The sequence below is a fragment of the Phalangium opilio genome, unplaced genomic scaffold, assembly GCF_054372755.1.
Source record: "Phalangium opilio isolate 3A_F unplaced genomic scaffold, DU_Popi_V2 ptg001421l_1, whole genome shotgun sequence".
Lineage (NCBI taxonomy): Eukaryota > Metazoa > Arthropoda > Arachnida > Opiliones > Phalangiidae > Phalangium > Phalangium opilio.
This window is the reverse complement of record NW_028324258.1, coordinates 215,454-231,132: the sequence shown is the minus strand read 5'-3', so window position 1 is coordinate 231,132 and position 15,679 is coordinate 215,454. Positions and strand designations below refer to the sequence as shown.

General features: G+C 38.6%; 7 pseudogenes; 2 read left to right on the top strand and 5 right to left on the bottom strand.

Moving 5' to 3' along the window:
* Positions 1–6,576: 6,576 nt before the first annotated feature.
* Positions 6,577–6,695, bottom strand: LOC149583115 (5S ribosomal RNA; annotated as a pseudogene).
* Positions 6,696–7,052: 357 nt separating this feature from the next.
* Positions 7,053–7,161, bottom strand: LOC149583114 (5S ribosomal RNA; annotated as a pseudogene).
* A 122-nt stretch (positions 7,162–7,283) lies between these two features.
* On the bottom strand, positions 7,284–7,386 carry LOC149583113 (5S ribosomal RNA; annotated as a pseudogene).
* Positions 7,387–7,508: 122 nt separating this feature from the next.
* On the bottom strand, positions 7,509–7,611 carry LOC149583112 (5S ribosomal RNA; annotated as a pseudogene).
* A 135-nt stretch (positions 7,612–7,746) lies between these two features.
* On the bottom strand, positions 7,747–7,865 carry LOC149583111 (5S ribosomal RNA; annotated as a pseudogene).
* Positions 7,866–8,484: 619 nt separating this feature from the next.
* Positions 8,485–8,603, top strand: LOC149583110 (5S ribosomal RNA; annotated as a pseudogene).
* Positions 8,604–9,876: 1,273 nt separating this feature from the next.
* LOC149583109 (5S ribosomal RNA) lies at positions 9,877–9,995 on the top strand (annotated as a pseudogene).
* The last annotated feature ends 5,684 nt before the right edge of the window (positions 9,996–15,679 follow it).

Sequence of the window (15,679 nt, the reverse complement as noted above, 5' to 3'; positions counted from 1 at the left end):
TTACGTTTAGCTTAATCACTCGGCCCCTGTTTGTCGTAGCCCAAAGTTTTTAGTATGGTTAGATGGGGGACATTTTGGACTATATCATATCCTAAGGACATCCCCGTATCTCTAGTAGACACAGAGTTATGGGCCTGCAAAGTATAGTCTAATGCATTTCCTATGGACGGGTTGTTTGTTTACGTTTAGCTTAATTACTCGGCCCCTGTTTGTCGTAGCTCAATGTTTTTAGTATGGTTAGATGGGGGACAAATTGGACTATAAAATACTCAAAGGACATCCCCGTATCTCCAGTAGAAACAGAGTTACGAGCCTGCAAAGTATAGTCTAATGCATTTTCTAAGGAGGGGTTTGTTTGTTCACGTATTGCTTAATTACTTGACCCTGTTCATTCGATTAAAAATAATAACATATCTTTAGTGTAGCGGTTATCGCATCCGCCTCACTCCCGGAAAGCCACAGGTTCGAAACCGCGAAGTTTTTTTTTTTTGCTTGGAAAATGCAAAGACCTTTATAATTATCCGAACATTTGTGTCAAGGTCACATTATTTACATCCCCGTATCTCTGGTAGAACCAGAGTTACGAGCCTCCAGAATTTAGTCTAATGTATTTCCTTTGGAGGGGTTTGTTTGTTTACGATTAGCTTAATTACTCGACTGCTGTTTGTCGTAGCTCAATGTTTTTAGTATGGTTAGATGGGGGACAAATTGGACTATAAAATACTCAAAGGACATCCCCGTATCTCCAGTAGAAACAGAGTTACGAGCCTGCAAAGCATATTTTCAAAAATCAAAAGTAACCTTCTAACAATAAGTGAGACAAAAAGTAAGTTGACGACGATATTGAGGTAGCCTCAAGTTTAAAGTATCCTTGTATAGGGAGCAAAGAGTACTATAACATATCCAAAGGAGATCCCAGTATCTCTTGTAGAACAAGAGTTATGAGCCTCCAAAGTTTAGTGCAAAAATCATAAGTAACAGAATAAAAATAAGTGAGACGATACCAAAGTTGACGAACATTTTGCTTAATATCTCGGCCCTTGTTTGTCGTAGCTCAATGTTTTTAGTATGGTTAGATGAAAGACAATTTGGACTATAACATATCCTAAGGACATCCCCGTATCTCTAGTAGACACAGAGTTATGGGCCTGCAAATTATAGTCTAATGCTTTTCCTATGGACGGGTTGTTTGTTTACGTTTAGCTTAATTACTCGGCCCCTGTTTGTCGTAGCTCAATATTTTTAGTATGGTTAGATGGGGGACAAATTGGACTAAAACATACTCAAAGGACATCCCCGTATCTCCAGTAGAAACAGAGTTACGAGCCTGCAAAGTATAGTCTAATGCATTTCCTATAAAGGGGTTGTTTGTTTACGTTTAGCTTAATTACTCGGCCCCTGTTTGTCGTAGCCCAAAGTTTTTAGTATGGTTAGATGGGGGACATTTTGGACTATATCATATCCTAAGGACATCCCCGTATCTCTAGTAGACACAGAGTTATGGGCCTGCAAAGTATAGTCTAATGCATTTCCTATGGACGGGTTGTTTGTTTACGTTTAGCTTAATTACTCGGCCCCTGTTTGTCGTAGCTCAATGTTTTTAGTATGGTTAGATGGGGGACAAATTGAACTATAACATACTCAAAGGACATCCCCGTATCTCCAGTAGAAACAGAGTTACGAGCCTGCAAAGTTTATTTTCAAAAATCAAAAGTAACCTTCTAACAATAAGTGAGACAAAAAATAAGTTGACGACGATATTGAGGTAGCCTCAAGTTTAAAGTATCCTTGTATGGGGAGCAAAGAGTACTATAACATATCCAAAGGAGATCCCAGTATCTCTTGTAGAACAAGAGTTATGAGCCTCAAAAGTATAGTGCAAAAATCATAAGTTACATAATAAAAATAAGTGAGACGATACCAAAGTTGACGAACATTTTGCTTAACATCTCGGCCCCTGTTTGTCGTAGCTCAATGTTTTTAGTATGGTTAGATGGGGGACAAATTGGACTAAAACATACTCAAAGGACATCCCCGTATCTCCAGTAGAAACAGAGTTACGAGCCTGCAAAGTATAGTCTAATGCATTTCCTATAAAGGGGTTGTTTGTTTACGTTTAGCTTAATCACTCGGCCCCTGTTTGTCGTAGCCCAAAGTTTTTAGTATGGTTAGATGGGGGACATTTTGGACTATATCATATCCTAAGGACATCCCCGTATCTCTAGTAGACACAGAGTTATGGGCCTGCAAAGTATAGTCTAATGCATTTCCTATGGACGGGTTGTTTGTTTACGTTTAGCTTAATTACTCGGCCCCTGTTTGTCGTAGCTCAATGTTTTTAGTATGGTTAGATGGGGGACAAATTGGACTATAAAATACTCAAAGGACATCCCCGTATCTCCAGTAGAAACAGAGTTACGAGCCTGCAAAGTATAGTCTAATGCATTTTCTAAGGAGGGGTTTGTTTGTTCACGTATTGCTTAATTACTTGACCCTGTTCATTCGATTAAAAATAATAACATATCTTTAGTGTAGCGGTTATCGCATCCGCCTCACTCCCGGAAAGCCACAGGTTCGAAACCGCGAAGTTTTTTTTTTTTGCTTGGAAAATGCAAAGACCTTTATAATTATCCGAACATTTGTGTCAAGGTCACATTATTTACATCCCCGTATCTCTGGTAGAACCAGAGTTACGAGCCTCCAGAATTTAGTCTAATGTATTTCCTTTGGAGGGGTTTGTTTGTTTACGATTAGCTTAATTACTCGACTGCTGTTTGTCGTAGCTCAATGTTTTTAGTATGGTTAGATGGGGGACAAATTGGACTATAAAATACTCAAAGGACATCCCCGTATCTCCAGTAGAAACAGAGTTACGAGCCTGCAAAGCATATTTTCAAAAATCAAAAGTAACCTTCTAACAATAAGTGAGACAAAAAGTAAGTTGACGACGATATTGAGGTAGCCTCAAGTTTAAAGTATCCTTGTATAGGGAGCAAAGAGTACTATAACATATCCAAAGGAGATCCCAGTATCTCTTGTAGAACAAGAGTTATGAGCCTCCAAAGTTTAGTGCAAAAATCATAAGTAACAGAATAAAAATAAGTGAGACGATACCAAAGTTGACGAACATTTTGCTTAATATCTCGGCCCTTGTTTGTCGTAGCTCAATGTTTTTAGTATGGTTAGATGAAAGACAAATTGGACAATAACATACTCAAATGACATCCCCGTATCTCCAGAAGAAACAGAGTTACGAGCCGGCAAAGTATAGTCTAATGCATTTTCAATGGACGGGTTGTTTGTTTACGTTTAGCTTAATTACTCGGCCCCTGTTTGTCGTAGCTCAATATTTTTAGTATGGTTAGATGGGGGACAAATTGGACTAAAACATACTCAAAGGACATCCCCGTATCTCCAGTAGAAACAGAGTTACGAGCCTGCAAAGTATAGTCTAATGCATTTCCTATAAAGGGGTTGTTTGTTTACGTTTAGCTTAATTACTCGGCCCCTGTTTGTCGTAGCCCAAAGTTTTTAGTATGGTTAGATGGGGGACAATTTGGACTATATCATAGCCTAAGGACATCCCCGTATCTCTAGTAGAAACAGAGTTATGGGCCTGCAAAGTATAGTCTAATGCATTTCCTATGGACGGGTTGTTTGTTTACGTTTAGCTTAATTACTCGGCCCCTGTTTGTCGTAGCTCAATGTTTTTAGTATGGTTAGATGGGGGACAAATTGGACTATAACATACTCAAAGGACATCCCCGTATCTCCAGTAGAAACAGAGTTACGAGCCTGCAAAGTATAGTCTAATGCATTTTCTATGGAGGGGTTTGTTTGTTCACGTATTGCTTAATTACTTGACCCTGTTCTTTCGATTAAAAATAATAACATATCTTTAGTGTAGCGGTTATCGCATCCGCCTCACTCTCGGAAGGCCACAGGTTCGAAACCGCGAAGTTTTTTTTTGCTTGGAACATGCAAAGACCTTTATAATTATCCGAACATTTGTGTCAAGGTCACATTATTTACATCCCCGTATCTCTGGTAGAACCAGAGTTTCGAGCCTCCAGAATTTAGTCTAATGTATTTCCTATGGAGGGGTTTGTTTGTTTACGATTAGCTTAATTACTCGACTACTGTTTGTCGTAGCCCTAATTCTTAGTATGGCTAGATGGGGGACAAATTGGTCTATAACATAATCTAAGGACATCCCCGTATCTCCAGTAGAAACAGAGTTACGAGCCTACAAAGCATATTTTCAAAAATCAAAAGTAACCGTCTAACAATAAGTGAGACAAAAAGTAAGTTGACGTCGATATTGAGGTAGCCTCAAGTTTAAAGTATCCTTGTATAGGGAGCAAAGAGTACTATAACATATCCAAAGGAGATCCCAGTATCTCTTGTAGAACAAGAGTTATGAGCCTCCAAAGCTTAGTGCAAAAATCATAAGTAACATAATAAAAATAAGTGAGACGATACCAAAGTTGACGAACATTTTGCTTAATATCTCGGCCCCTGTTTGTCGTAGCTCAATGTTTTTAGTATGGTTAGATGGGGGACAAATTGGACTAAAACATACTCAAAGGACATCCCCGTATCTCCAGTAGAAACAGAGTTACGAGCCTGCAAAGTATAGTCTAATGCATTTCCTATAAAGGGGTTGTTTGTTTACGTTTAGCTTAATCACTCGGCCCCTGTTTGTCGTAGCCCAAAGTTTTTAGTATGGTTAGATGGGGGACATTTTGGACTATATCATATCCTAAGGACATCCCCGTATCTCTAGTAGACACAGAGTTATGGGCCTGCAAAGTATAGTCTAATGCATTTCCTATGGACGGGTTGTTTGTTTACGTTTAGCTTAATTACTCGGCCCCTGTTTGTCGTAGCTCAATGTTTTTAGTATGGTTAGATGGGGGACAAATTGGACTATAAAATACTCAAAGGACATCCCCGTATCTCCAGTAGAAACAGAGTTACGAGCCTGCAAAGTATAGTCTAATGCATTTTCTAAGGAGGGGTTTGTTTGTTCACGTATTGCTTAATTACTTGACCCTGTTCATTCGATTAAAAATAATAACATATCTTTAGTGTAGCGGTTATCGCATCCGCCTCACTCCCGGAAAACCACAGGTTCGAAACCGCGAAGTTTTTTTTTTTTTGCTTGGAACATGCAAAGATCGTTATAATTATCCGAACATTTGTGTCAAGGTGACATTATTTACATCCCCGTATCTCTGGTAGAACCAGAGTTACGAGCCTCCAGAATTTAGTCTAATGTATTTCCTATGGAGGGGTTTGTTTGTTTACGATTAGCTTAATTACTCGACTACTGTTTGTCGTAGCCCTAATTCTTAGTATGGTTAGATGACAGACAAATTGGACTAAAACATACTCAAAGGACATCCCCGTATCTCCAGTAGAAACAGAGTTACGAGCCTGCAAAGTATAGTCTAATGCATTTCCTATGGAGGGGTTGTTTGTTTACGTTTAACTTAATTACTCGGCCCCTGTTTGTCGTAACCCAAATATTTTAGTATGTTTAGATGGGGGACAAGTTGGACTATAACATATCCTAAGAACATCCCGGTATCTCTAGTAGACACAGAGTTATGGGCCTGCAAAGTATAGTCTAATGCATTTTCTATGGAGGGGTTTGTTTGTTCACTTATTGCTTACTTACTTGACCCTGTTCCCTCGATTAAAAATAATAACATATCTTTAGTGTAGCGGTTATCGCATCCGCCTCACATTTCTGTCAAGGTCACATTATTTACATCCCCGTATCTCTGGTAGAACCAGAGTTACGAGCCTCCAGAATTTAGTCTAATGTATTTCCTATGGAGGGGTTTGTTTGTTTACGATTAGCTTGATTACTCGACTACTGTTTTTTCGTAGCCCTAATTCTTAGTATGGCTAGATGGAGGACAAATTGGTCTATAACATACTCAAAGGACATCCCCGTATCTCCAGTAGAAACAGAGTTACGAGCCTGCAAAGTTTATTTTCAAAAATCAAAAGTAACCTTCTAACAATAAGTGAGACAAAAAATAAGTTCACGACGATATTGAGGTAGCCTCAAGTTTAAAGTATCCTTGTATGGGGAGCAAAGAGTACTATAACATATCGAAAAGAGATCCCAGTATCTCTTGTAGAACAAGAGTTATGAGCCTCCAAAGTTTGATGCAAAAATCATAAGTAACATAATAAAATAAGTGAGACGATACCAAAGTTGACGAACATTTTGCTTAATATCTCGGCCCCTGTTTGTCGTAGCTCAATGTTTTTAGTATGGTTAGATGAACGACAATTTGTACTTTAACATATCCTAAGGACATCCCCGTATCTCTAGTAGACACAGAGTTATGGGCCTGCAAAGTATAGTCTAATGCATTTCCTATGGACGGGTTGTTTGTTTACGTTTAGCTTAATTACTCCTTTAATTACTCCTTAATTACTCGAATTTAAATTAAGTGAGACAAATTAACGTTCATCATTTTAAAACAATAACAAAAAGAAAACCTGTTTGCTTTTTACATATCTATTAAAATTTAAAAGAAGAAGAAAAAGTGAAAAAGCCAACGGCACGCAGTGTTCCTAAGTGGTCTCTCTCCCAAGTAGTGACTGCGCTCGACGCCGCTTAACTTCGGTTATCGGACGAGAACCGGTGTATTCAGCGTGATATGGCCGTTGCCGAGAGTGCTAGTTAATAATTTGAATTTAATTAACTTTTATCTTTATAAAACAATAACAAAACGATATGTTTGCTTTTTTCATATCTGGTGGAATTTGAAAGAGGAAACAAAAGTGAAAAAGCAAACGGCACGCAGTATTCCCAAATACTGTATGCGCTCGACGCTGCTTAACTTCGGTTTTCGGACGAGAACCGGTGTTCTCAGCGTGATATGGCCGTTGCCGAGAGTGCTAGTTAAAAATTGGAATTTAAATTAAGTGAGACAAATTAACCTTCATCATTTTAAAACAATAACAAAAAAAAACATGTTTGCTTTTTTCATATCTATTAAAATTTAAAAGAGGAAAAAAAGTGAAAAAATCAACGGCACGCAGTGTTCCCCCTCCCAAGTACTGACTGCGCTCGACGCTGCTTAACTTCGATTATCGGACGAGAACCGGTGTATTCAGCGTGATATGGCCGTTGCCGAGAGTGCTAGTTAATAATTTTAATTTATTTAACCTTCATCTTTATAAAACAATAACAAAAAGAAGATATGTTTGCTTTTTTCATATCTGGTGGAATTTAAAAGAGGAAACAAAAGTGAAAAAGCCAACGGCACGCAGTATTCCTAAGTACTGACTGCGCTCGACGCTGCTCAACTTCGGTGATCGGACAAGAACCGGTGTTTTCAGCGTGATATGGCCGTTGCCGAGAGAGCTAGTTAATAATTTTAATTTATTTAACCTTCATCTTTATAAAACAATAACAAAAAAAAGATATGTTTGCTTTTTTCATATCTGGTGGAATTTAAAAGAGGAAACAAAAGTGAAAAAGCCAACGGCACGCAGTATTCCCAAGTACTGACTGCGCTCGACGCTGCTCAACTTCGATGATCGGACGAGAACCGGTGTTTTCAGCGTGACATGGCCGTTGCCGAGAGTGCTAGTTAATAATTCGAATTTAATAAAGTGAGACAAATTAACCTTCATCATTTTAAAACAATAAGAAAAAGAAAACATGTTTGCTTTTTTCATATCTATTAAAATTTAAAAGAGGAAAAAAAATGAAAAAGCCAACGGCACGCAGTGTTCCTAAGTGGTCTCCCTCCCAAGTAGTGACTGCGCTCGACGCTGCTTAACTTCGGTGAACGGACGAGAACCGGGGTTATCAGCGTGATATGGCCGTTGCCGAGAGTGCTAGTTAATAATTCGAATTTAAATTAAGTGAGACAAATTAACCTTCATCATTTTAAAACAATAAGAAAAAGAAAACATGTTTGCTTTTTTCATATCTATTAAAATTTAAAAGAGGAAAAAAAAGTGAAAAAGCCAACGGCACGCAGTGTTCCTAAGTGGTCTCCCTCCCACGTAGTGACTGCGCTCGACGCTGCTTATCGGACGAGAACCGGTGTTTTCAGCGTGATATGGCCGTTGCCGAGAGTGCTAGTTAATAATTTGAATTTAATTAACTTTCATCTTTAGATATGAAAAAAGCAAACATGTTTTCATTTTGTTATTGTTTTAAAATGATGAAGGTTTATTTGTCTCACTTAATTTAAATTCGAATTATTAACTAGCACTCTCGGCAACGGCCATATCACGCTGAAAACACCGGTTCACGTCCGATCACCGAGGTTAAGCAGCGTCGAGCGCATACAGTACTTGGGAATACTGCGTGCCGTTTGCTTTTTCACTTTTGTTTCCTCTTTCAAATTCCACCAGATATGAAAACAGCAAACATATTTTCTTTTTGTTATTGTTTTATAAAGATGAAAGTTAATTAAATTCAAATTATTAACTAGCACTCTCGGCAACGGCCATATCACGCTGAAAACACCGGTTCTCGTCCGATAACCGAAGTTAAGCAGCGTCGAGCGCAGTCACTACTTGGGAGGGAGACCACTTAGGAACACTGCGTGCCGTTGGCTTTTTCATTTTTTTTTCCTCTTTTAAATTTTAATAGATATGAAAAAAGCAAACATGTTTTCTTTTTCTTATTGTTTTAAAATGATGAAGGTTAATTTGTCTCACTTAATTTAAATTCGAATTATTAACTAGCACTCTCGGCAACGGCCATATCACGCTGATAACCCCGGTTCTCGTCCGATCACCGAAATTAAGCAGCGTCGAGCGCATACAGTACTTGGGAATACTGCGTGCCGTTTGCTTTTTCACTTTTGTTTCCTCTTTCAAATTCCACCAGATATGAAAACAGTAAACATATTTTCTTTGTGTTATTGTTTTATAAAGATGAAAGTTAATTAAATTCAAATTATTAACTAGCACTCTCGGCAACGGCCATATCACGCTGAATACACCGGTTCTCGTCCGAAAACCGAAGTTAAGCAGCGTCGAGCGCATACAGTATTTGGGAATACTGCGTGCCGTTTGTTTTTTCACTTTTGTTTCCTCTTTCAAATTCCACCAGATATGAAAAAAGCAAACATATCGTTTTGTTATTGTTTTATAAAGATGAAAGTTAATTAAATTCAAATTATTAACTAGCACTCTCGGCAACGGCCATATCACGCTGAATACACCGGTTCTCGTCCGATAACCGAAGTTAAGCGGCGTCGAGCGCAGTCGCTACTTGGGAGGGGGAACACTGCGTGCCGTTGATTTTTTCACTTTTTTTTCCTCTTTTAAATTTTAATAGATATGAAAAAAGCAAACATGTTTTTTTTGTTATTGTTTTAAAATGATGAAGGTTAATTTGTCTCACTTAATTTAAATTCGAATTTTTAACTAGCACTCTCGGCAACGGCCATATCACGCTGAGAACACCGGTTCTCGTCCGATCGCCGACGTTAGCAGCGTCGAGCGCAGTCAGTACTTGGGAATACTGCGTGCCGTTGGTTTTTCACTTTTGTTTCCTCTTTTAAATTCCACCCGATTTGAAAAAAGCACACATATCTTCTTTTTGTTATTGTTTTATAAAGATGAAAGTTAATTAAATTCAAATTATTAACTAGCACTCTCGGCAACGGCCATATCACGCTGAATACACCGGTTCTCGTCCGAAAACCGAAGTTAAGCAGCGTCGAGCGCATACAGTATTTGGGAATACTGCGTGCCGTTTGTTTTTTCACTTTTGTTTCCTCTTTCAAATTCCACCAGATATGAAAAAAGCAAACATATCGTTTTGTTATTGTTTTATAAAGATGAAAGTTAATTAAATTCAAATTATTAACTAGCACTCTCGGCAACGGCCATATCACGCTGAATACACCGGTTCTCGTCCGATAACCGAAGTTAAGCGGCGTCGAGCGCAGTCGCTACTTGGGAGGGAGACCACTTAGGAACACTGCGTGCCGTTGGCTTTTTCACTTTTTCTTCCTCTTTTAAATTTTAATAGATATGTAAAAAGCAAACAGGTTTTCTTTTTGTTATTGTTTTAAAATGATGAACGTTAATTTGTCTCACTTAATTTAAATTCGAGTAATTAAGGACTAATTAAGCTAAACGTAAACAAACAACCCGTCCATAGGAAATGCATTAGACTATACTTTGCAGGCCCATAACTCTGTGTCTACTAGAGATACGGGGATGTCCTTAGGATATGTTAAAGTACAAATTGTCGTTCATCTAACCACACTAAAAACATTGAGCTACGAGAAACAGGGGCCGAGATATTAAGCAAAATGTTCGTCAACTTTGGTATCGTCTCACTTATTTTATTATGTTACTTATGATTTTTGCACTAAACTTTGGAGGCTCATAACTCTTGTTCTACAAGAGATACTGGGATCTCCTTTGGATATGTTATAGTACTCTTTGCTCCCCATACAAGGATACTTTAAACTTGAGGCTACCTCAATATCGTCGTCAACTTATTTTTTGTCTCACTTATTGTTAGAAGGTTACTTTTGATTTTTGAAAATAAACTTTGCAGGCTCGTAACTCTGTTTCTACTGGAGATACGGGGATGTCCTTTGAGTATGTTATAGACCAATTTGTCCCCCATCTAGCCATACTAAGAATTAGGGCTACGACAAACAGTAGTCGAGTAATTAAGCTAATCGTAAACAAACAAACCCCTCCATAGGAAATACATTAGACTAAATTCTGGAGGCTCGTCACTCTGGTTCTACCAGAGATACGGGGATGTAAATAATGTGACCTTGACACAAATGTTCGGATAATTATAAAGGTCTTTGCATGTTCCAAGCAAAAAAAAAAAAAAAACTTCGCGGTTTCGAACCTGTGGCCTTCCGGGAGTGAGGCGGATGCGATAACCGCTACACTAAAGATATGTTATTATTTTTAATCGAAGGCACAGGGTCAAATAATTAAGCAATACGTGAACAAACAAATCCCTCCATAGAAAATGCATTAGACTATACTTTGCAGGCTCGTAACTCTGTTTCTACTGGAGTTACGGGGATGTCCTTTGAGTATGTTATAGACCAATTTGTCCCCCATCTAGCCATACTAAGAATTAGGGCTACGACAAACAGTAGTCGAGTAATTAAGCTAATCGTAAACAAACAAACCCCTCCATTGGAAATACATTAGACTAAATTCTGGAGGCTCGTAACTCTGGTTCTACCAGAGATACGGGGATGTAAATAATGTGACCTTGACAGAAATGTTTCGATAATTATAAAGGTCTTTGCATATTCCAAGCAAAAAAAAAACTTCGCGGTTTCGAACCTGTGGCCTTCCGGGAGTGAGGCGGATGCGATAACCGCTACACTAAAGATATGTTATTATTTTTAAGCGAAAGAACAGGGTCAAGTAAGTAAGCAATAAGTGAACAAACAAACCCCTCCATAGAAAATGCATTAGACTATTCTTTGCAGGCCCATAACTCTGTGTCTACTAGAGATACCGGGATGTTCTTAGGATATGTTATAGTCCAACTTGTCCTTCATCTAACCATACTAAAAACTTTGGGCTACGACAAACAGGGGCCGAGTACTTAAGCAAAACGTAAAGAAACAAACCCCCCTCCATAGGAAATGAGTTAGACTATAATTTGCAGGCTCTTAACTCTGTTTCTACTGGAGATACGGGGATGTCCTTTGAGTATGGTATTGTCCAACTTGTCCCCCATCTAACCATACTAAAATATTTGGGTTACGACAAACAGGGGCCGAGTACTTAAGCAAAACGTAAAGAAACAAACCCCTCCATAGGAAATGAGTTAGACTATACTTTGCAGGCTCGTTACTCTGTTTCTACTGGAGATACGAGGATGTCCTTAGGATACGTTATAGTCCAAATTGTCCCCCATCTAACCAACCTAAAAAATTTGGGCTACGACAAACAGGGGCCGAGTAATTAAGTTAAACGTAAACAAACAACCCCTCCATAGGAAATGCATTAGAGTATACTTTGCAGGCTCGTAACTCTGTTTCTACTGGAGATACGGGGATGTCCTTTGAGTATGTTTTAGTCCAATTTGTCTGTCATCTAACCATACTAAGAATTAGGGCTACGACAAACAGTAGTCGAGTAATTAAGCTAATCGTAAACAAACAAACCCCTCCATAGGAAATACATTAGACTAAATTCTGGAGGCTCGTAACTCTGGTTCTACCAGAGATACGGGGATGTAAATAATGTCACCTTGACACAAATGTTCGGATAATTATAAAGATCTTTGCATGTTCCAAGCAAAAAAAAAAAAACTTCGCGGTTTCGAACCTGTGGCCCTCCGGGAGTGAGGCGGATGCGATAACCGCTACACTAAAGATATGTTATTATTTTTAATCGAAAGAACAGGGTCAAGTAATTAAGCAATACGTGAACAAACAAACCCCTCCATAGAAAATGCATTAGACTATACTTTGCAGGCTCGTAACTCTGTTTCTACTGGAGATACGGGGATGTCCTTTGAGTATGTTATAGTCCAATTTGTCCCCCATCTAACCATACTAAAAACATTGAGCTACGACAAACAGCAGTCGAGTAATTAAGCTAATCGTAAACAAACAAACCCCTCCATAGGAAATACATTAGACTAAATTCTGGAGGCTCGTAACTCTGGTTCTACCAGAGATACGGGGATGTAAATAATGTGACCTTGATACAAATGTTCGGATAATTATAAAACAAAAACTTCGCTGTTTCGAACCTGTGGCTTTCCGGGAGTGAGGCGGATGCGATAACCGCTACACTAAAGATATGTTATTATTTTTAATCGAATGAACAGGGTCAAGTAATTAAGCAATACGTGAACAAACAAACCCCTCCATAGAAAATGCATTAGACTATACTTTGCAGGCTCGTAACTCTGTTTCTACTGGAGATACGGGGATGTCCTTTGAGTATTTTATAGTCCAATTTGTCCCCCATCTAACCATACTAAAAACATTGAGCTACGACAAACAGGGGCCGAGTAATTAAGCTAAACGTAAACAAACAACCCGTCCATAGGAAATGCATTAGACTATACTTTGCAGGCCCATAACTCTGTGTCTACTAGAGATACGGGGATGTCCTTAGGATATGATATAGTCCAAATTGTCCCCCATCTAACCATACTAAAAACTTTGGGCTACGACAAAATGGGGCCGAGTAATTAAGCTAAACGTAAACAAACAACCCCTCCATAGGAAATGCATTAGACTATACTTTGCAGGCTCGTAACTCTGTTTCTACTGGAGATACGGGGATGTCCTTTGAGTATGTTTTAGTCCAATTTGTCCCCCATCTAACCATATTAAAAACATTGAGCTATGACAAACAGGGGCCGAGATATTAAGCAAAATGTTCGTCAACTTTGGTATCGTCTCACTTATTTTTATTATGTTACTTACGATTTTTGCACTAAACTTTGGAGGCTCATAACTCTTGTTCTACAAGAGATACTGGGATCTCCTTTGGATATGTTATAGTACTCTTTGCTCCCCATACAAGGATACTTTAAACTTGAGGCTACCTCAATATCGTCGTCAACTTACTTTTTGTCTCACTTATTGTTAGAAGGTTACTTTTGATTTTTGAAAATATACTTTGCAGGCTCGTAACTCTGTTTCTACTGGAGATACGGCGATGTCCTTTGAGTATGTTTTAGTCCAATTTGTCTGTCATCTAACCATACTAAGAATTAGGACTACGACAAACAGTAGTCGAGTAATTAAGCTAATCGTAAACAAACAAACCCCTCCATAGGAAATACATTAGACTAAATTCTGGAGGCTCGTAACTCTGGTTCTACCAGAGATACGGGGATGTAAATAATGTGACCTTGACACAAATGTTCGGATAATTATAAAAAAAAAACTTCGCGGTTTCGAACCTGTGGCCTTCCGAGAGTGAGGCGGATGCGATAACCGCTACACTAAAGATATGTTATTATTTTTAATCGAAAGAACAGGGTCAAGTAATTAAGCAATACGTGAACAAACAATTCCCCTCCATAGAAAATGCATTAGACTATACTTTGCAGGCTCGTAACTCTGTTTCTACTGTAGATACGGGGATGTCCTTTGAGTATGTTATATTCCAATTTGTCCCCCATCTAACCATACTAAAAACATTGAGCTACGACAAATAGTAGTCGAGTAATTAAGCTAATCGTAAACAAACAAACCCCTCCATAGGAAATCCATTAGACTAAATTCTGGAGGCTCGTAACTCTGGTTCTACCAGAGATACGGGGATGTAAATAATGTGACCTTGACACAAATGTTCGAATAATTATAAAAAAAAACTTCGCGGTTTCGAACCTGTGGCCTTCCGGGAGTGAGGCGGATGCGATAACCGCTACACTAAAGATATGTTATTAGTTTTAATCGAAAGAACAGGGTCAAGTAATTAAGCAATACGTGAACAAACAAACCCCTCCATAGAAAATGCATTAGACTATACTTTGCAGGCTCGTAACTCTGTTTCTACTGTAGATACGGCGATGTCCTTTGAGTATGTTATAGTCAAATTTGTCCCCCATCTAACCATACTAAAAACATTGAGCTACGACAAACAGGGGCCGAAAAATTAAGCTAAACGTAAACAAACAACCCCTCCATAGGAAATGCATTAGACTATACTTTGCAGGCTCGTAACTCTGTTTCTACTGGAGATACGGGGATGTCCTTTGAGTATGTTATAGTCCAATTTGTCCCCCATCTAACCATACTAAAAATATTGAGCTACGACAAACAGGGGCCGAGTAATTAAGCTAAACGTAAACAAACAACCCGTCCATAGGAAATGCATTAGACTATATTTTGCAGGCCCATAACTCTGTGTCTACTAGAGATACGGGAATGTCCTTAGGATATGTTATAGTCCAAATTGTCCCCCATCTAACCATACTAAAAACATTGAGCTACGACAAACAAGGGCCGAGATATTAAGCAAAATGTTCGTCAACTTTGGTATCGTCTCACTTATTTTTATTATGTTACTTATGATTTTTGCACTAAACTTTGGAGGCTCATAACTCTTGTTCTACAAGAGATACTGGGATCTCCTTTGGATATGTTATAGTACTCTTTGCTCCCCATACAAGGATACTTTAAACTTGAGGCTACCTCAATATCGTCGTCAACTTATTTTTTGTCTCACTTATTGTTAGAAGGTTACTTTTGATTTTTGAAAATAAACTTTGCAGGCTCGTTACTCTGTTTCTACTGCAGATACGGGGATGTCCTTTGAGTATGTTATAGACCAATTTGTCCCCCATCTAGCCATACTAAGAATTAGGGCTACGACAAACAGTAGTCGAGTAATTAAGCTAATCGTAAACAAACAAACCCCTCCATAGGAAATACATTAGACTAAATTCTGGAGGCTGGTAACTCTGGTTCTACCAGAGATACGGGGATGTAAATAATGTGACCTTGACACAAATGTTCGGATAATTATACAAAAAAAAACTTCGCGGTTTCGAACCTGTGGCCTTCCGGGAGTGAGGCGGATGCGATAACCGCTACACCAAAGATATGTTATTATTTTTAATCGAAAGAACAGGATCAAGTAATTAAGCAATACGTGAACAAACAAACCCCTCCATAGAAAATGCATTAGACTATACTTTGCAGGCTCGTAACTC